Genomic DNA, 21,715 nt, shown 5'->3' on the forward strand with positions numbered 1-21,715 from the left:
AATTCGTCAGTGAAGGGTGTAATCACTACTAAGTAATTCGGGTTTCACATGTATTAGAACATTTTAAAAAAAATCTTATTTAATTAACAAATCCTTCATTTCAACCTGAGTAGGAAGCAATTCAGAGAAAATTATAGTGTGTATATTACATACATCAGTTCTTAATCTTAAGCAAAAATGTCCTTGAAGATGTACTCAAAAAGACTCAATATCAATGTTTTACCAGTTTTGAGAGCTGAAAGCTAATCCAGGCAAGATCCCAGCTGGTCAAAATGAGTACAGCTCTACACTATCCAGCTTGGGATAAAGTATTTATGAAGATCTGAGAGACCAATATGTTGCTCTGCATGGACCAATGCCTACATATCTGTGTGATCAGGCATGAAAATATTACTAACTCTCACCAAAAATCACCAATGTTTTTTTGGCCTTTGAAAGTCACAATCTTTGCACAGCAATATTGGTTAGTGCAAGTTCTTTCAAGTGCCAAAAAAAAAAAAGGCACTTAAAGAAGATTTTAATTTTTTTTTTAGCTGTACATATTTTGTGAATTTTCATTTCCGCGACAGCAGTGTGATTAGTCCACTGATCTCTTCATTTTGCTTGGAAGAGACAGCAAAACCAGGGAAATGTTGTTTATTGATGTATTGCTATCATTGCTGCAGTGACAGCTTTAGTCATACTCTATGTGAGAGAGTCATTAGCCAAATGGAAATCTGAGGCCAGAAAAGCATTCCTGATGTTCGATGAGATAGCTCAGTTATTTGAAAAACAGCGTGTATTTCATCACAAAAGCCTCAGATTCCTTACCAGGATAATTTATTTTTCAGGCTGTAGGATTCAAAGTAGTGCCACCCAAAGCCTTCCAATTGCTTCTCAATATTTAAATGGATTGTGGTGGTCCATTTTTTTCCGTCCAGGTCTCTGCACCTGCAGCAAACCTGTGCTGCTTGGACACTTTCATACCCGCGGGGGTCCAGTTCCATGTTCTTACATTGGCTTTATACTTGTGCAAAATCAGAGAGGCAGATTGTAAAATTTTACAGCCTGCTGCAATTGAAGACTTTGAGTGTTAATCTGCTGCAGCCTAAAAGTAATCTGGAACAGAAATAAACTCTTGATATTCTGTGCTGACACAATCACTCTTCTGAGTGGTACTGATACTAAATTAATTGTGTTATTCTATTTTCCGAATATCTGAAAAAGCCTTTCTACCCCAGTGACCTCATCAGTTCTGTCTTCCTTTTGCAAAACTGCAGGTTTAAATAGCATAAATTTTAATTTGGAAATCCTCCCTTCCTTTCATTCCAGCATTTCAATGCAACTTATCTTGAACAAGATTGCTTGGCAATGGATTGTATTTAAATTAAAATGAAAAACATCAGTTAAAAAAATCCACAAAAGTTCCTCCACAAAAAACCAAAAACTTTTATCAAAACATTTCTTGGAGACCCACAATTTTTTTGGTCCAAATGTAATAGAGAAATAGTTTCTGATTATCATTTTCCTTTAAAGTTTAATTACGCCTCAAACAATTTCTCCTATTTTGTTTCCATATTTTCTGTCAATTTTAATATCTTTGCTAGAAGTGCTGTGCACACTTTCCTTTCTTACTCCAAACATGCACATATGACTTGTACATTTGTACTAAAGGTTTGAATATCTTTTCATAAATCCAACTACTAGAATTTGCATTTTCCTTCAAATTTAAAAAAAATAGTAGTGTAGAAGAATTATTTTTGTGATTGTGAACTCTGCATTAGAAAATTATCAAGTTCACTGAAATAATTTCAGATATTCATTAAAACCCAGATTATAAAACTGTCAAGATTTTTGACAACAGAATAAAAACATTAATCTATTACAACGCAAAGACTTTGCATGGGAAAATTCTTTTGAATTCTCAAAAATGACTAAAAATTTCTTCCTCATTCAAAAAATTTCAGGAACTTCATTTCAGACATGCTTCTGGGATTTCTGGCTATTTTCAAGGAATATCATGCTATAAAATATTAATATTTATGTTAGAGGTCTTTATCAAAACAGATTAAACACTAAAGCATCAGCCAACATAAGAAGCTTAGGGTCTTATCCTGCAGAAAGCAGATGTTGGTCTGCAAAAGCTCAGACCCTCACACTCCCAGGGCCTGCAGCTCTTCCAGGCAGACCTCATGCTTTGGTATCAACCATAAAACATTACACTGCTAGAGACTAGAAAAACATTTTTCCCCCCATGCAGTTCATCCCCATTTTACTCATGGAGTGAAAAAAACAGTTTATGGTTGGGAATAAGCATGTACAGGTGAACTTTTCTGTGGGTTAAACCCTGGGTGACGGCCAGGCCAAGAGAGAGGTTGAGGGAACGTGGATCATCACTTCTGGTGTTCCCTGGGGCCCAGCACTGGGCCAGGTTCCGTTCAATGTATTTATTGATGCTGATATTGATAATATCTGGATGAGGAGATCAAGTCCTCCCTCAGTGAGTTGGTGGATGATGCTGTCATCTGATTTCAAAAGCCCCATACCTTCTCAATGATTCCACATAGGCAGCTCCTCACAGCACTGACTCCACCATCTCCACAAAGCAGCCAACAAACTCCATCTCCCTTATCAGCACAGCCAACAAACTCCAACTCTCTCCTCACCCAGCTAACTCACTCTTTTGTAGCACTTTTTTTCTTATTGGATACAGCTGTGGCCTATTAAGGGCAGGCCTGACCCTAATCTTTGGTGATTAGTACAGCTGCAACTCCTCAGGTGTGAGACTACCTTCTGCACTATTCTCTTACATTCTATCCCTCCACAGGATGACACCAATTTGGGTGGAAGTATTGATCTGCTGCAGGGCAGGAAGGTCCTAGAGAGGGATCTGGGCAGGCTGGATCAGAGGGATGAGGCCGGTGGTGTGAGGGTCAGTAAGGCCAAGGGCCAGGTCCTGCCTTGGGTCCCACCAACGCCATGGAGCACTCCAGGCTGGGACAGAGGGGCTGGGACAGGCCCTGGGGGTGCTGTGCCAGCAGCCGGACACAGGCCAGGGGTGCCCAGGGGTGCCCAGGGGTGCCCAGGGGTGCCCAGGGGGCCGAGAGGCCGATGGCCCTGGGCTGTGCCAGCCCTGGGGTGGCGGCAGGAGCGGGGCAGGGCCCGTCCCTGTGCCGGCCCTGCTGAGGCCACACCTCGAGGGCTGGGGCACCTCTGGGCCCTCACGCAGGCAATGGAGGGGCTGCAGCGTGGCCAGGGAAGGGAACGGAGCTGGGAAGGGAACGGAGCCCCAGGAGAGGCTGAGGGAGCTGGGCAGGGGCTCAGCCTGGAGCAAAGGAGGCTCAGGGGCCCTTGTGGCTCTGCACGGCTCCTGCCAGGAGGGCACAGCCGGGGGGGCCGGGCTGTGCTCCAGGGACCAGGGACAGGAGCAGAGGGAACGGCCTCAGGCTGGGCCAGGGCAGGCTCAGGGTGGGCACAGCAGGAATTTCCCCATGGAAAGGGGGCTCAGGAACTGCCTTGGCACTGCCCAGGGGGGTTTGGAGTGCCCAGCCCTGCAGGTGTCCCCTGGAGGTGGCACTCAGAGCTCTGGGCTGGGGACAGGATGGGGACTGGGCCCAGCTGGGACTCCATGGGCTGGGAGGGATTTTCCAACCTAAATAAATGATTCTGTTTTCCTGGGTGTCTGTTGATATCTATATCAGCACATATATATATATATAACTGTGTCTAGCTATATCTGTAGCTATATATCTATCTATATCTATACCTCTCTATCTTCTATCTATGAATATATCTATCTATATAGTCTATCTACATCATCTATGTCATCGATATCATCTATATCTATCTATCTATATCTATATCATCTATCTATTCAAATCTATATTGCCTGTATCTATATCTATACCCAGTATTTATCTATATATCCATATTTCTCTCTCTGCATATCCATATCTATATCTATATTTGTATCTGTCTATGTATTATCCCTCTCTCTTGCTCTCTGTATAATCTGTATCTATATCTATAATGGTATTTCTGATTTTACTATATTTCTGTATGACATGACAGCTGTATAAATGATATAAAAATATAATAATAAAAATATAAATTGATATAAAATATTTTTTTTCTCCAACTTTGTCTTCAAATCTTTGGAAAAGATCATTATTTATCTGTGCACCACACAACTGACCCTTAACCAGCTGCAAAACCCAGCCATGGCTCACATCTCTGGATTCTGCCTCATTTGCTGGATTTAGGTATTTTTTTATACCTAAGGCTGGATTTATATTTTTTTTTCATGTCTATTTTAATCAATTAGACAAACTTAACTGTATATCATAACTCAGATGTTTTGACTTGTCTCTTGCAATAACTGCACTTGTCCTATGTATTTTGTACAATCTTTGGTCCTGCTGCTATAATTTGGTATTAATAAACAAGGGATACTTAATATTATTCATTGAAAACATATTTGTCTGTTTTGCTTCTAAAACTGGACTTCCACCATGATCAGTGGGCATTTTCTGTGCCCTATCCAAGATGAAAAAGGCACAGCCTTGCCAATGACATTTTTTATTGGGACTATCTTTAATATGTAAGAACTTTCTCAAAAATTGGTGGTACAATGAGTCTTTTATCAGTACTACTTAGAGAAAAGATGTTTTTCACTGTGGTGGGAATGTCAGCAGAAATTTTAGAAATAAATTGTGAGCAAATGACTGATGGGGTTGTGCTTTTGTAGGAGGGGGAATGAGTGAAGGTCCCTCTTCAGCAATCAAACTCTTGGAAATATTCTGGAAAACATTCTGCATCTTCAATCTTACGGAAAACTTTCTATTAAAAAAAAAAAAACAACAACAACAAAATCCCCCCAAAAAACCCCCAAGCAAACAAATAAAAAACCCCAAAACAAACAAACAAACAAAAAACCCCCACAAAAAACAAAACACTAAAAAATCCCAAACAAATAAAAAGTAAATAAATAAACCTCAATAAATGAAAACAAAAAGAAAAAAAAGTTACCCACAAACTAAAACCAAAAAATCACCACAAAAAAAACCAAACAAATGAGCAAAACTGCACAAAATAAAACAGAACAAAAAACCCACAAAAAACAAGACAAACAAAAAACCAGCCCCACACATAAACCCCAAAACAAACAAAAAAACCCCAAAAATATAAAACCAAACCCGTAAACCAAATCAAACCAAAAAAAAATCCCACAAAAAAGCCCTAAAAACCCCAGAAAACTCTAAGAAAACAAAACATAACAAAAAAAAGCAAACCAAAAAAAAAAAAGGAAGACAATTGATCTCCCAAAATCTGCTTTTGAACTGAGAATGTTTCTGAGCAATAAGGAAGTTAGATAAGTAAAATATATACAGTATTCCTGGTTTTGTTTTCTTAGAACTTTGAATGATACCTCAAGCAAAGTAATCCTGTAAAAACGTCTGGTTTATTTACTTCTCCTGATTAATATGTAGCCCTCATCTGTACCCAAGGAATCAAGCAGTGAAATAAAACAGAAGATGGTCTTGGGAAAGCACTGTAGTTCACTGAATAGTGCTAAGGGAAATTGTAATGAGGAAACATCACATTTATGGCAGAATTTACATGGCTAATAATCTGCTAAATTCATTTCCACATGAAAAGTACTCCCTCCAGCAGCCTTTGATAGTCCCTTCACTCCTTCTGCAGGGCCTCCTTCTATCAATACTCACACAATTTTCTGAAGGACCTTAAAAATGCCAGTCAGAGAGAAAGACGGCACAAACTGGAGGGCTTGCATTTTTGGAGCAAAGGTGTTTGTCAGAAAATACACTGTTTATATGTACACCTGACCTCGAAATAAGTGCTAGATGGAGGAATGTGCCAGCTTGCAATCACTCCTGACTGTTCCTGGCTCTGTGTTGACCTCCAGGGCTTTTAAAGTATTTCTCCTTTCCTAACCCAACTGGTGCAACTCCAGGGTTCCCCCACAGTTTGGTGTCTCTCAATGATTCAACCACATGTTTCATCCCAAATGTTGAGAATTTTGTGTTTTAACGCTGCTGAAAGACTCCTTGGTTGATTATTGGGGGTGATTTTCTGCCTGCTACATCTTATTCCACAAAAGAAATCATGTTGCTTTACTCCCACATAAGTTTGCCTTTTAGGCTTGTCAGTAAAATATTACAGGGCTGAAAAAAAAAAAAAAAAGAAAGAACAACTTGTAAAAACACATGATTTCTATTATTGAAAGAAATCTTCTTCCTCCTGTGCTGACACTTTGATTTCCTGAACTCCCTCCAGCTTTATTCAGGCAATGTGTTAGAGAAAAAGCCAGAACCGCAGATCTTTTATTTCACCTTTGGGTGCCAGACCTTTATAGATTTGCACCTCTGATAATCACAACAGGCACTCTGTTAAATTGTAAACCAACATTTCCCCAGTCAGAGCTTGACCAGAAACTGAGCAGCCTTTGTTCTCAACACCCTGACCAATGTGTCTGGGCCTTGTAAAATATAACTTGGAATTTTTTTGATTACTCTTTTCAAACGCTGGTGCTTCACCAGACTCTTCGTGGATGCCAAAGTGAGATTAGAAGGTCAAATTTAATCCTGATTTGCACGTTAATTAACCCAAGCAAAAGCTCTTAGACCAATCCATGAGGGTCAATTCCTTGAAGAAGTTGAATTAGCTTTTTTTTTTTCTCCCTACAACTTTGAACGTTGCTCTTATGAATTAAAAACCCTAAAGATATTCCTAAAGATATAACCCTAAAACCCTAGAGATATTCCAAAATGAAAAATAAGAGTCAGAGAATAATATTGGGTTTCTTGTTTACATGGATCATATTTATTAGTAATAATAATGGAGTGTGGGCTCTCACCAGCATTCCTTATGTGAAAAATATCTGAACCTCTGTCACCAGCAGGTATTTGGTGTACCAGCTTATTTTTGAACTTTTAAATTTTAATTTAAAAAAAAAAAGTTTGAACAGCTTTTAGATGTTTTTTTCTGGTTGGAATTTTTTTTAATTAAAAAGAATCCATCTCACAAGATGAAGGTGTTCTTTTTTTTTTTTTTTTTTTAATCATCACCGCATAAATATCCACATCCCAAACTTTAAATCTAGAAGTGAAATACTCTCTTTCAAGAAGGCAAAAAAACCAAAATAATGTAAACGTCTCACCTGTGTACTGTGGGGAGTGAACTCTCTGTAATTGTTTTCATATACTCAGTAACAAATATTCACAAGGTTTATTCTCTGCTACTTCTCATGACCAAGTAGGATGAATCTAAAACCAGAAACCTGTTCCCACCAATGGCTGAATTATCTCTCCATGACTAAATTTACAGCTCATGTTAAATCCTTCAGCTGCAGAAAAAAGAAAATCCTCCTTTTTTTTTTTATTTTATACCAGTGCTTTCTTCCATTTTACCTCAAGGTACTCAGCAGGAAAACAACATAATGTACTTTAAAAATTAATTATGATGTATCAAGACCCTTGAGAGCTACTGCTGTCCATGGCTTATTTCACCTAATCTGTTCAGTTTATAACATTTAATTTGTTCATCTTTAGGCTTATTTATTCAATTTAATATTCAGAATTGAAACCTGTACCTGATGAAAAATATTTGACTCAAAATCTCAGTATGAAGAAATTGCTGAAACATTTTATTGTTGCTGTTTCATAGATATTGAAGTCAATCCAGTCAAGGGCTCAATTCCTTGTAATATTTATGACTCTGGGGAACTCTTGTATCCACATTTCCTATAACTGTGCTTTGCTGAAAGTAAAAAGTTATAAAGTTACATGTAAGGAGATGCTTTTAGCTATGATATTGCAGTATAAATTATCACATAATGCTACACTGAATGAGACTTTTTTAAAACAGGACAGTTCCATCAGTAGAAAAGGAAATGTGTGATTTGCCAGAAAATGGTAAAAAATAAAATGTTCTTTCACTGCCTGAGAAGGGGAAAAAAAAGACTGTGAGAATATTCTAGATAGCAGCAAGGCATTGATTCTGTGGAAGGTAATATCCCAAAAGTAATTTTTTGGTAAAGATTACTAGTGTAATATCATTACTATGTATTTCACATATTGCTGAATTATTTTATCTTTTAGAAACTGGTGTTTACTATCTTCTTGCAGGTTAAGATAGTATAAATTACTCAGCACTTTAGTATCATTTTTTTTCTACCTGGCATTTTTCCATCAAGCATTTCACACAGCTGCTTGTCAGGTTTGAACTGCCCAAGAAAAAAAAGAAAAAAAAAAACCTCAAAAAACCCCAAAACAAACAAAGAAAAAAACCCCAAACAAACAAAAAACCCTAAAAAACCAAAACCAAACAAACAAACCCCAAAACCAAAACAACAACAACAAATAATAAAAATAATTTTTGAAAAGGCAACAACACTAAAATACCCAACTCTTCAGCCCATTAGGCATAGGTAAAATTATTTGCAATTATCTCCATGGTGGGATGTTAATTCTAGTTGCATTTTCTGTTCACATCAGAGTTTTCACCCGGTGAAGAGACCAGGGGAAATCTGTTGCTTTACACATTCTCTGGTGATCAGGGCTGCTCTACACAGCTCTGACATTTCCAGGGTTCACAAACACTTACAGGATGGTGACTGAAACCCCTTTTCATCCTCAGCTACTTGCAGATCTACAGCTAATCTATAGGGAAACTATAAAATGTATTAACCAATTAAGCACAGAATTATGAAGAGGTCAAAGTGATACAAAACTGACATGGCCACTCATGGGTGGCCCCATCTGCAGCTAAGAAAAGGGAGAAGGAAAAAAAAAAAAAGATTCAATAGATTCAATTATGTTTGGGTTCAGCTGATAAAGGAATCATCTTTCTTGTTAAAATTTGTTAACCTGGTAGAGGAAGGGCTCCTGTGGTTACTGGGCCTCAAAGAAAGCGTTTTAGATGGGATCAAAATGTGCGTTTCTAGTGAAATCTTGTGAAATTCACAGTGATTTAAATGGCTGCAGGTTTTCAGGTCAGCACAGAGGCGTTTTTCTCTCAGCTGGATCATTTTAACTTTATGGACAATAATTACAGAGGAGGAAATGCCTCATTCAGCAGGTAACAAGTGGCAGGTACCAGAATTTTTGGGACCCTGCAAGAACTGTCATGAGGCAGAAAAAGTTAATTCCTGCTTTAACAACGCCAGATCATCACTTTGTAAATATATTTAACTGGTGTTTAGTGGAATTTCTGAAATATTTAATTAAATCATGATTTTGACTCCTTCTCTTAAATTTTGCAGCCAGGCTGGTTTACAGCTCTCAGCTGGGACATTTTTTCCTATGGGTGCAGCAAAGGAAAAGTTTGTTCTTCGTTGTACTACCGTGAATCTTACAGAGTCAGCTTTAGTGCTGTGAATCTCTCCTTCACTTTGAGTAAAAAATCTGTCTTGTGGGTGGAAAAATAAATTTGTGCCCTGCTCTGATTGGTTCAGCATCTTGGCTGGCTGACAGTTCTCTCTATCGTGACACGCTAGTATGTTGTTCCAAAAATTCACTAAGGAGATGCACGAGATGAGAATATAAATCCATCAGAGCTTGTTGTCACTCTCAAAAATTCTTAACATTCTTAAATAATCCCATATTTCAGATTAAAACTATTATTTTTATTCTAGTTTATCATTCTTTTACAGGAATTATGTTTTATACAGGCACGGGATGGCCCATGGGTTTCCAATTTGCTGGCAAATCAAGGGTGTAGAATTCTAGATATCTAAATTCTAAAGAATTCTATAGAATATCTAGAATCTAAATTCTAGATATGTAAACACTGTCCATAAATTTTAATCATGATTCTGTTTTGCAACTATAACCCACATCAGTGTGTACATTGCCCAAGTCACCCACCTCTGCCACACCTGCAGCCTTTGAGAGTCACTCAATGCATGCCTTTCACATGTAGCAGCTTCCACCACAGTTAAATTAAATATATTTACCATATTTTCGTCCCAGATTTGGTGTTTCATTTTCATATCCTGCCTCTCAACCAAAGAAAGAAAATATAGACCACTGAAACTTACTGATGTTAATTGCGGACAATCTTGCAAAACTGTTTAAACCTTTGTAAATTTATGAAGTAATTAAAACTGATGGTTTATCTTGATATTACTTTCAAGAGCATTATTCCCCTGCACTGAACTGTAGATTTTAAGTATTTTAGTACAATTTGGAGTGTACCAAAAAACAGGCAAGTTTAAAAGCTGTATTAAAAATTGAAGGCAGCTCCTGTCAATCACAGGTTTCACTGGATAGTCCATAATTCTACATCTAAGTCCAAATTGTACTGTGGATGTGTCTCTAGCAACAGCAATATGTCTGAGCCTATTTTGATACAGAAATTATTCTGACATCTACACAGCTGTGCATACAGTATTTGCACAAATGCAATAATTGTTCTGGAATTTTCAGGTATTTTCTTGTTCAGAGAAGCCTTTTACTCTTCAAGCCCTGGTCAAGATGTTTTACCTGTTCTAGGCTTTTGTGATACTTTAATAAGATGAATTAAAAAAACCTCCTTATTCACCTGTGGTCTGAAATTTGCAAGTTTAGCACTTTAGAAACTGAATTTTTAATGTTTTCTATACCAAATTGTGACAGCCTATCAGATCAAGCCTACAAATCTCTGCCATTTCAAACAGAAAAGAAAGCCTAACAAGCACAATGTCATAAAACATTAGTGAAGTTTCTTTTTTTTCCCCCTCTCAAATTTATTTATTTATTTATTTATTTATTTATTTATTTATTGGTCTGAGGGGAGTGCTAAGAAGTTTATGTCGCCGAAATAAAGGGTGGGGGTGTCTTTTTTTGCTTTTTTGTTTGTTTGGGTCTTTGGGGGTTTTTTTGTTTTGTTTTGCTTTTTTTTGGGTTTTTTTTTTTTGTTGTTTTTTTGTTTGGTTGGTTTTTTTTTTTTACATATAGCTAGACTATATGAATCCTTTTCAGAAAATAAATACTGATTTTTTTTTTTTTTCCCCAGAAAAGGTTGGGTATACCTTGTGGTTTTTCTTTACCTCATCCTGCTGAAATTGCTTTCTATTGCAGCAGAAGGCTGGATTGATATCTGCTCAGATTTAAATCTCTCCCACATATTTTCTCCTTGCTCTGTCTCCTGCACTTTGTTGGACTGAATAATCGTGGTTTTGATGAATCTGTTTTGAGGGTGTTCACTCCAGTGCTTGAATGAGCACTAAACTCAGCAGTCACTCACATAATCTGTACAAAGCTGTTTCTGCTGTAGTCCATGGATCAAACACATAATGTGAAGCATAAAAACATCAAGAGAGAGCACCAGTGGTTTTTACTTGTTTAAAACAAACTGAATTAACTCATGCGCTGCACTGGAATATTGCTGGAACCCCTCAATTATTATAATAATTTCCTTTCTAAAATGGTAAATTCTGATGGCTGAGGAATGTAGAACAGATTGCAACTAACATGAGATGTGAGTGTGACTTAAATAAGTCTGTCAGCTCATTCGGTCTTTAAATGCTACTGCTCATCTGATTTTTTTTTTTTTTGATTTTTTTTTTTTAATCTCGTGCAAAAGCGTTGAAGTTTGTGCTTTGGGAATTCCACCACATTAAATTCTGCAGACTCACGGAATGTCAGAAACTTTTATAGCCAAAAGGATGTCCACCTGTTGATTCAAACTCTTACCAGCACATCCTATCCAAATGGTACGAAGGTTAATGCCAATCATAAATTCAGCTTTCTAAACCTGGAGTCAGCATTCCTAAGAGATTCTGTTCCACTGAACAGAAGCTATTTCACATTGCCTACATATCCGTATCTTTTCTAAGCACACAGCATAAAAATTTTCTGCTTTTCTGCTGAAAAAACCCTTACAACAGAAGTTCCCATACATTTGTGAAATATGTTTAACATTTCAGGGGGAGAATGTGAAGTATGATGTGTTTATTCTTTCCCCATTTATCTGCTAGGTTCTCAATCCAACATTCACAGCTGACTTTGAATTCTCCTCTTGTCAATAAAAGACAAAGCCAGCAGTTACCCACCTTTCCCAAAACTTCAACCACAATTTGAATTTTATCTCTGTTTGGAAAGAATGAGCTGGAGGGACCCTCTTGATTCCTTTAAGTTACTTGAATTTTTAAGAATTATATTGTTTGTGAAGAAAGTAGATATTAACATATCAGATTGAATCAAATTATTGGTGCTCCATATGTTTTCTGTTTGACCTTATATATTAATGCCCTGTGAGTATATGAATATTACTACTTTAGAGAAGTGGTATTTGCCAAAAAACAAATAAAAATATTGGGTGTATTAGCCAAGGAACAGTGTGGACAGATATCTCAGCTCTCAGTGCTGGGGGCCATAAACCATCTCTGTCTCTTCCCACATGCAGAATGATTCTACCAGAGACCTGAAGACTTTGAAGGAATCTGAACAGATTTTGTTGTGTTTTTTTTTCCCCAAATACTATGCCTTGTGGACCCAGAGACAGACAGTCTGTCTCTCATCCTATTATTACAGAAGTATTGATTCCATTCTGCTTTCATATAACATAAAGATCTCAAAGCACTAAAATAGAAGCATGAAAGGGAGTAAATTTGAGGTGAAATGTACAAAAGGAGAAAGGAAGGGTAAGAATATTTTTCTTCTCCTGTACTTTATCCCTCACATTAGACACTTAGATTCAATGGTCACATTACCCTTCACTGTGCAAAGGTTTAATCTCCCTCTGCTAGTTTGCTTCTGCAGTTCATAAGGTATTCCATATGTTGCTTTTGGGGAGTTATTTTTTGACATGAAAGTGAAAACTAAATAGGTGTTTGGAGCACCTTTAGATGCAGTTGATTGCCATCAGTCACCACAAGTAGTTTAAACACAGATTTCAGTGTCCTTCATTAAGTTTGTCTGTTCTAACCTTGTGTGTGCCTTCTTTATGTTCCAAATTAGTGTTCTGTAATCTAAATTGCATGTGATTCTATGTCTGTCTGAAAGAGGGGATTAGAGGATGCACAATATTTCTCTTATATAAAGAAACTTTGGGCATGAATTTTTAAGAAGTAGTAATGCAATTAATTTTCATCAAGGTTTTGAGTTAACCCTAGAGTCAATCCTCTGTTAAGAGGATATGCATCTCGATGGAATTTGAGGTATTTCTATAGGAAAAGAGAGAGCTTAATCCTAGAAGGTAATTAAATAACTTTTTACGGTCTCTGAAATGGAAGGGAAAAAAAAAGCAGGGAGAGTCTTTTACCTTGGAAGCTCATCCTCAGTATTTTTATCCTGAATCCATTTTAATTCCTTGGAGGTTCCACAGACACATGCAGAGATACACACATATTGACAGAGACAATATTGTCACTTACTCCTCTCAACCTAAACAACCCTTTTTGACCAAATCCAAAATCCCCGAGCCTCACTAAATCTATTATTTTAATTTCAATAAAGTACACATAAGACCTCAGGATGAAATATTATTGTAAGGATTATGGAAAAAAAAAATATCTTGATCATTCCTCTCTGCCTGCTGTGTGTGTACTGATTTCCAGTGACTAATTACACCATCTCTAATTGCCCCGGTGTGTAGGACAGCCAATATTTCTTACATTTCTGACTCACTTTTTTTCCTGATTAGCCACATCAGGGAGAAGTCATCGGATGACACTCCTCACTTCCTCCATTTTCTGCGTCATGGTTATTAAATGTGACAAATGGAGCTGGAAAGCTTTCCCTTACAACAGAACAGACAGAAGCCTAATGTGTTTAAAATTTCATATTTGGGCTGGGGATGTGACAAGTGCTGTGAGTTGAAGATAGGATGCCTGTAAGTGGTTCTGACAATGTTGGAGAAAACTAAAAGCTCTAAACATTTGGAAAAAGCCACTCAACAGTTTGCTAAGATAAGTAATGCTGCTGTTCTCCTCAGAGATTTTATTTTTGCTCATTGTTCTTGTTGCTGTAACTAATAATTAGGGTTTTTTTCTTCCCCCCGTCCCAGCCCCCTTCAAAATGTTTGATTATGTTTCAGCTATAACATACAGAACATATTTGTAGAGCACTTTCAGAAAGGAAAAGCAGCTTTTCCTGAAAGATTTGACTCAGGTCGTATGAGTTTAGTACTGGAAGCTGGATCTTCTGGCTGCTCATCCTGGACATTTCCTCTGTGGCAAGGCCAGCACCTAATGGAAAAAGGATTGTGGAGCAGTGTGGTATTTTCAGGTCCCCCGTGGCAGGAAGGAAATGATGAATCTGACTCCATGTTCTTAGAAGGCTAATTTATTCTTTTATGTTACTATATTATACAAAAGATATATAAATACCATACTAAACTATACTAAAGAATAGAGAAAGGATACAGACAGAAGGCTTAACAAGATACTAATTAAAAACTCGTGACTGACTCCTCAGAGTCCCAACACAGCTGGACGGTGATTGGTCATTAAGTCAAAACAATTCACATGTTGGATAAACAATCTCCAACCACATTCCAAAGCAGCAAAACAGGGAGAAGCAAATGAGATAATATTGCTTTCTTTTTTCTCTGAGGCTTCTCAGCTTCCCAGGAGAAGAAATCCTGGCAAAGGAATTTTTCCAGAAAATATGACAGTGACAGAGCAGATCAGGTGGTTCAGGGAAGCAAATCTCCGGGTTGTGCATTTCTAGGAGGTTTATTTTTGGTCTGTGGATTGCTTGTCCTCTTTTTCTTCAGCAATCATTTTATCAAACAATTTACCATTTATGACCTTCCTCGCACAAGAGAAAAATCCCTGTTCAGAGTTTTGGACTCGCAGGTGTGCTGCCTGAGAAGAGCAGCTACATCTGGTTTATATCTGTCCTTTAGAAAATCAATAACCATTTCTGGAGGTCAGCAAACGTACAGGTGTGGAAATGCCATCAGTTATCCTGCTCCAGAGCATAAACTGAGAGAGATTAAGTTGAAGTTTCCTTCCCAATTAGGTGAGACTCTGGGTTCTCCTGCAATGCTTTGTACCTTCCTTTGCGTTGTTTGGTGTTTGCTGTCATGGAAATAAAGACACTTTTCTGGGTTTTTTTCCTTTTAAAAATGTCTGGGATACTTTGCTTGAATCCTTTTCTAACCCACCATTGGATTACAAGCTCTGACAGCTGAGGAAACCTTTCCAGTTTGATCGGAACACTAAAAAAAGATTTCAAAACAGACAGATTGAAGATTCTTATGCATCTGTTTCAGGTAACAATACAAAATTGTCAAAAGATCCAAGTCAGCACAAACACTCAGATCTCCCATAAAAAAAAAAACAAAAAACCAAAACCAAAAAACCATATAAAGTCTATGCAGCCTCCACTGATATAAAATCAGCTTTGGAAATAATGTTAACTAACAATTCTAGACAGCAGCAAAATATATTTTGTCTTCTATCAGAAATTTCTGGAAGGATGTACTGAATGATGGAGGCTGATTTACCAATTTGACCTTGATCCTGTGGGCCATCTTAGGTGATGTATTTCTGAGAGTTAAGTGTTTTTCCACCTTGCCTTACAAATACAACACCAGTAACAACAGCACTTTCCAGCACATTATTCCTGATTCTTTCATTTCTGCACTTAGGAAAAATCACCATTTGTTTTGGTGACTTTAAAAATAATTTTGCTGTTTGTTCTCATTCAAAAGGAGCTTTACAAACATTGTTCAGCTGTTAATGTGCCAGAGAATGATTCACTAGGCTTTCTGTAAGAAAAACAAAAATTTCCAGAACAGTGTGTTATCTGATTTTGCAGTGTGGGTTTTTTCCTTCACTTTAATATAAACAAAGTCTATTGCGTCCCAGTTTTAGTGATAAAAGAGGAATATGTTTCCTTGGGCCTCCTCTAAACTGAAGCAACAGTTTAGGGCAGCCATGGATCAGGGGTCAGGAGTGTCAAAATCTTTCCTTTTTACAAAGAAGGTGAAAATGTCCATTTCTGTAAATGTTGAGCTTATTTATTATTTATTAGTTATTAGTTATTAGTTATTATTTACTTATTATCACTCTTTCTGCGCAAATTTAGCTCCAGAATTATACAATATATTTTTCCTCTGATATTATGGCTTTGTTTGTAACTTTCTGTTCCCATTTGACAAGATTTAATGGACACAGCTTCAATAGGTAATAATTTATCTGTCTGTTTTAAAGCGTTTTAACAAAAAACAGCAACAACAATAATAGTAATCCTTAACCTGGAATGCCATAATAAATTATTTTCTATTATAAAGCTTAATGTAGAGACGCACTTCAAGAAGGTGAAACTTACTTTCTAATAATCATGTCAGAACCGCTAAAGATTTTATTCGTATCTTTTAAATACACACAGTTGCTAATGCTTTAACCTGAAAAAACTCTGACATTGAAGACATCTTCAACCAGATAAGTGGTGATTTCCCAAGAGGATAGAATAATTTAAAAAATAAAACTCTCTTGTACAGTTTTTGAAGGATCTTGTGAGAAGTAGACACTTCCTATTAAAGCGTCTTGTATTCCAGATAATTAATTCACTTTAACAATTATCAATCCTACTTAAAATTTCGGGTTTTCTTCAACTCAAATTGAATACAGTGTGGCTGCAAGATAAGTTATCAATTAATTAGCAGCTTTTAATGCCAAAATAGTGTCTCTTTTCTGAGGTGTCCTTATGGTCTATGTCTTGCATAAATGCATTTCAACTGCAACTTGCAATGTGATAATATTCTGAAGCTCCTGAATCTTAAGATTGATGAAGACACACAATGGAATTCCTACACTCAACGCAGATAAAGTTGGCTGTAACAATAAATTCTACAGCACCAGGAAGGATTTAATAAAGCATATAATTAAAAAAAAAAAATAAAGAATTTAAAGATTTCAAAGAACAGGAGAAGCAATATGTGTTTTGGTGATTCCCATCAGCACTCGCTTTTTTATGTTATTTGGCTGTGCTTAATGGAAACAGAACTAGAAAAAATACCATGACTATGTGATTTTTCTGAGATTTTTTTATAGAAATCTCAGGCTTGTTCTTTTTTCTGTCTGAGCTGAACATCCATAATTCAGCTCTGATACAAAGGCCAGGTTTCTGAAAAAATGTGGCAAGAAGCTTTAACCAATAAACCAAATTTCTTAGATTATACCTTTAGGCCCAGACAGCAATTAATATGAATTTGCTCTTTCAGAAAAAAACCTCACTTTTTAAATTTTTTTTAAATTTCCTTTGAGACCACACAGTTTATTGCTCTGTTTGGTAGAGATTTTCACACCTCCTTATTTTGAAAAATTAAAAATGATCAGCGTTTCTGACACATTTCCCCATCCTCGTGTTAGAACTACCTTCCAAAATTTGGGTTGTACGTCCAAGCCTAAATACATTCATTGTTATTTTACACTCATATCAGCAAATTTTGGCTTCAAAAGCTCTTCTTCCAGTCTAGAATTGACCTTCAATGTATTTACAAGCTACAGTCACAGCATCTCTTGGGACTGATCCCTGCTCAAGAGTCTATTTTTCCCCTAATGACTCTAAAATTATCTTATGAAAAATCTTCTTGTTTCAACTTCTTCCTTGAACACTGGTGTCCAGAGTTGTTTTCAGAAAAACCTGTATGGATTTAGTTCAGTGTTATTAACATGGCCCTAGAAACACCTTTATTTCTGTTTGGCAACATCACATTTTGGTGTGATACAAGTCACTGGTATAACCAAAGCAGGTTACTAGGTGAGGCTGCAATTAACAACAGCTTTTCTAATTTTCCCTTTTTTTTTCTGATAATGGTGTTAATTCATTAACGGTGTTTCCCGTGGTCCCAAATCCATCGCTCCAAACCCAGGGTGATTAAGATAACCCAGCTCCTAGGAAATCAGGCCAGCCACCCTCCTGCAGGAGAGAGGGAGGAGGTATGTTATTCTTAAATGAATTGATCTCCATTACCTTTTCTTATATCAGTGTTATCAAGGTTTTAAATTCTGTGGTAATTCCATATATTCATTTTTATAAAAATTTATTTTTAGTTTCATTATTCTTACTTATTTTCCTCCAGACTTAATGCCATCTTCTTTTCTTTTCCTAAACTGAAGCCAACTCCTTACCCATTTTTTATCTCTACTCAAATTATCAATTTCTTCTTATTGCCTATTAGTTACAATTTTTTTTTTCTAGTCTAAGTAAGGACTTAATATAAATCTTAAAATATACCTTCTTGAAGCTCCTATTTTACTACATTTTTTGACCTCAAACGATGGGTTTAATCTCCAAAGAGTTTCTTATATTACAGTCAAGCCTTTGGTTAATTATGAAAATCTACTTGAAAGACTTGTGAAATTAGTTCAGAGTGCCTTCTGACAAGGTCTTTTACCTTTTATTAAACAAGACCTTATTATAACAAGAACATTAGCATCTTTCACATGAAAAGCTCACAATTTTTTCAAACATTTTTCTCTCTCATTTTTCAAAGTATTCAATGTATATGTTCTAATCATAAACTGTATTCTGAGACTTTACAAAAGTTGGCATCACTATCAGGTAGGAAGCTGATAAAAAATAGAGAGCACATTTTATATCATTATAACTTTATATTTTAAGTCTCATAATGGTTGATTTTGGGTTTTTTGTTCTTTTTTGTTCGTTTGAAAAAAAAAATTCTATGAAGATTTTATAACACCAGCTCCGAAAACAACTTCAAAACGATGATGTAACAGATGGAGAGTTTTTATGGGTGAACCTTTATTATTTTTATAGGTTTTTTCAATTTCTTCTGAACTTCACAGCAATTAACTCCCAAAACACAAGCAAACCACTAAGTATTAATAACTCAACACATTCCTGAAATTCTCCCAGAAATACAAATGACAGGCGAAATTTTGGATGTACCAAGGATAGAAGATATGGTTTTAGGAACAAAATATTTTAACAGGACTCTGCCATATAGAGGAAAGAACTTCTTTGAATGGTTCCAGATGGATTAGCAAAAACTTGGTATCTTTTATCTTCCTGTATATTTTGTGGAAAATACTTTGAGTGTAAAACAAAACATCGCCTTTGGACGAATGGTTAAATCTGCTGTTTACCTTTAATGCTTCAATATTATATAAGACTTTTAAAGAATTGGGGGTTTTTGTTTGAGGTTTGAGTAACTGGCAACTGCACTACAGCTCCTGTTAATTTGAGTTTTACAGAGGAGAGAAATATGTATTTTCCCCCTTTTCTCTGTGTGTAAAGTACATTATTTCCTTATAGTCTATTTCTTTTGCTCTGATATTGCCACATTGTGTACTATTTTTCATGTAGTTCTTCAAAATAAAAAAATAGTACTGTAAATTTATATTCCTACTGCTTAGCATAGCAGGGAAAAGAAATGTTTCCTGTATCTCCAAATTATTCCATTAAAATGTATTTGTAGTTTTTGCTTCCCCTTTTAAATCTAATTTTAAATTCATGTCATTTCTACAAGGGTAAGTATCTAAAATGCATTTTAATTTATCTTTTGTGGTGTTCCTGGGGTAAACTCTTTTACAACAAAACTGAGGAAGATGAATATTTGACAAATTTTTCCTTATTTTATTTAAATTAATAATTTATAAAAGACAGCATATCTTTAGAACTGCTGAGCAAATAAACCCTCTTGCTGACAAGGGTAAGATAATTGCTTTCAAAATCACTGTTCTTGTTATTCACATGCATTTAGCAGTGTTTTCTCTCAACTATTTAAGTGAAATAGGAGATGGGAATAGGATCTGTGCTCACAGTAAGGCTGCTGGATTCCAGGCCATTATGGCTGGATCTATCCCTGGCGCAATGTGTGCCTGGGCTGGGCAGTCAAACAGTGACTCAAGTCCTTACGCTTCAACATGCTGAGTCATTTTTTCTCTTCTCTATTGTAAATAGTTAAAATTTCAAAATATATTTATATACCTATTTTTATATATTTATTATTTCTATTTCTACTTACAGTTATATTTTCTGTTATATAAATATGTTTATCCTTCTATGTACATATATGTCTATATTTATAATATATTTTTTCATTTAAAAATGTAGATTCAAGTAACACTTGTAGGGTCTGCCCTTTTCATGGGTGCCTAATTAAAGTGCATTTTTGTATGCACCTCATCCTTCTACTCCTCAGCAAAACAATAAATCACTTTTAATTTTATATAGTGATAAAGAACAGAAGCTCAGACAGGATGATCAGAAAATATATGTATCCAGATACCAGTGACATCTCCTTCTGAACAGGGATAAATGCTGAACAAAAAATGTGTTCAGGTATCTGTATTAGAGACAAGTACCTTACAAGATTTCTGAAAATTCTTAATTCCATCAGGAATCACAAAATTAGCTTAACTTAAAAGATTTGGACATGTTCCTAAATGATTTAAGTATTTTGTGCCTTAAAACCTGTTTAAAACTTGTGTTTCAAAGCAGAGCTCTGGCCATCCCAAAGCTAGTCTAATGGCCTCACCATGATCTACTTTTCTGTAATCTGTCATTTTTTAATTATTATGTGATGTACTGAACAACAAACACACATATATGGTGCTTTCATTAGGCAAGTAGTCTTCAAAAATATTTTTTGATGCCAGAAGTCCATAACCTGATGGGTTTTTTCCTGCTTAACTTTTATGTTCTAAGGCTTATTTTTCAACTGCAGTTTCAGCCAATGCTTTTAATTTTTTCACTTTGAAAATACATTCTGAAGGTCTTGGGAGTGGATCCACAGGTTTGTTCTCTTGGAGATCATGAGGGATAATTGCTGTGGGTGCAGATTAAGCATTTATGATGATGCAGAAGCGCCAAATCTGAACTCCCAGGCACAGGGCTGGGCTGCGTCTGTCGGCATGATGGAGCAGCACGTTCACCCACACAGGTGTGGGTGGATGTGAGGTGGGGTGGGGAAGGAGAAGACTCACTGAGATGCCAGCAGGCAGGTGCTAGCCTTGGAGAGAGAGCAGAGAGAGCCATATGGCTCCCAGGCAGGGCTTGGCTGGTGCCTTGTCAGATCCGAGTGTGGGCAGCAGATCTTCACTCGCAGACTTGCCCCCTCTGCGTCCCCGCAATTCTGTTGTGAACGTGACAAACTTGTACCCCTGTGCTAACTATAACCATCCAAACACTAGGCAGCTTGCTTTGAGAACATGTGATTTCTTTTTAATCTACAAGTCTGAAAAAAAAAAAAAAAAAAAAAAAAAAAAATTATTTTTGGCTGCATGTCTTAGCAGAGCTGCCAACTTCTGCAAGGTCTGGCCTCAAATAAAGCGTGTCCCAGCTTTCCAAAATCCAGCCTTTTCTCTCCTGTTTTCTCAGGTGATAGGGCAGAGTGCTGCTACACTTTCTGTTTGGATTTGAAGGCTTCAAGGGCAGTAGACATTAGTTAATTAACTGTGGCTCTCTTGCAGGCAGTGCTGATATTGAGGTAACATCCCAGCACAGCTTTAACATACACAAATAAGTCTTGGCAGCCTCCTCTAACAAGCTGGCAAAGGGTCAAAGGAATTAGCAGGGAAGAATACAAAAAAAAAAAGAAAATACAAACCCAGGCTACCATCCAAATACTGAAGGCAATAATCATTATTACAACCTTATAAACATTAGTTTCTTACATACTACATCATTTCTTTATTAATTACAAGAATTCTGCGCGTGTGTACGTTGCCTGGCTTGCTCAGTTGTATGCTGCACTTTTCTCAGTGCTTGAAGGAAAAAAAAAAAAGTGGAAAGAGAGTTTATTGGTGGCTAAT

This window comes from Molothrus aeneus, chromosome Z (genome assembly GCF_037042795.1).
Source record: "Molothrus aeneus isolate 106 chromosome Z, BPBGC_Maene_1.0, whole genome shotgun sequence".
Classification (NCBI taxonomy): Eukaryota; Metazoa; Chordata; class Aves; order Passeriformes; family Icteridae; genus Molothrus; species Molothrus aeneus.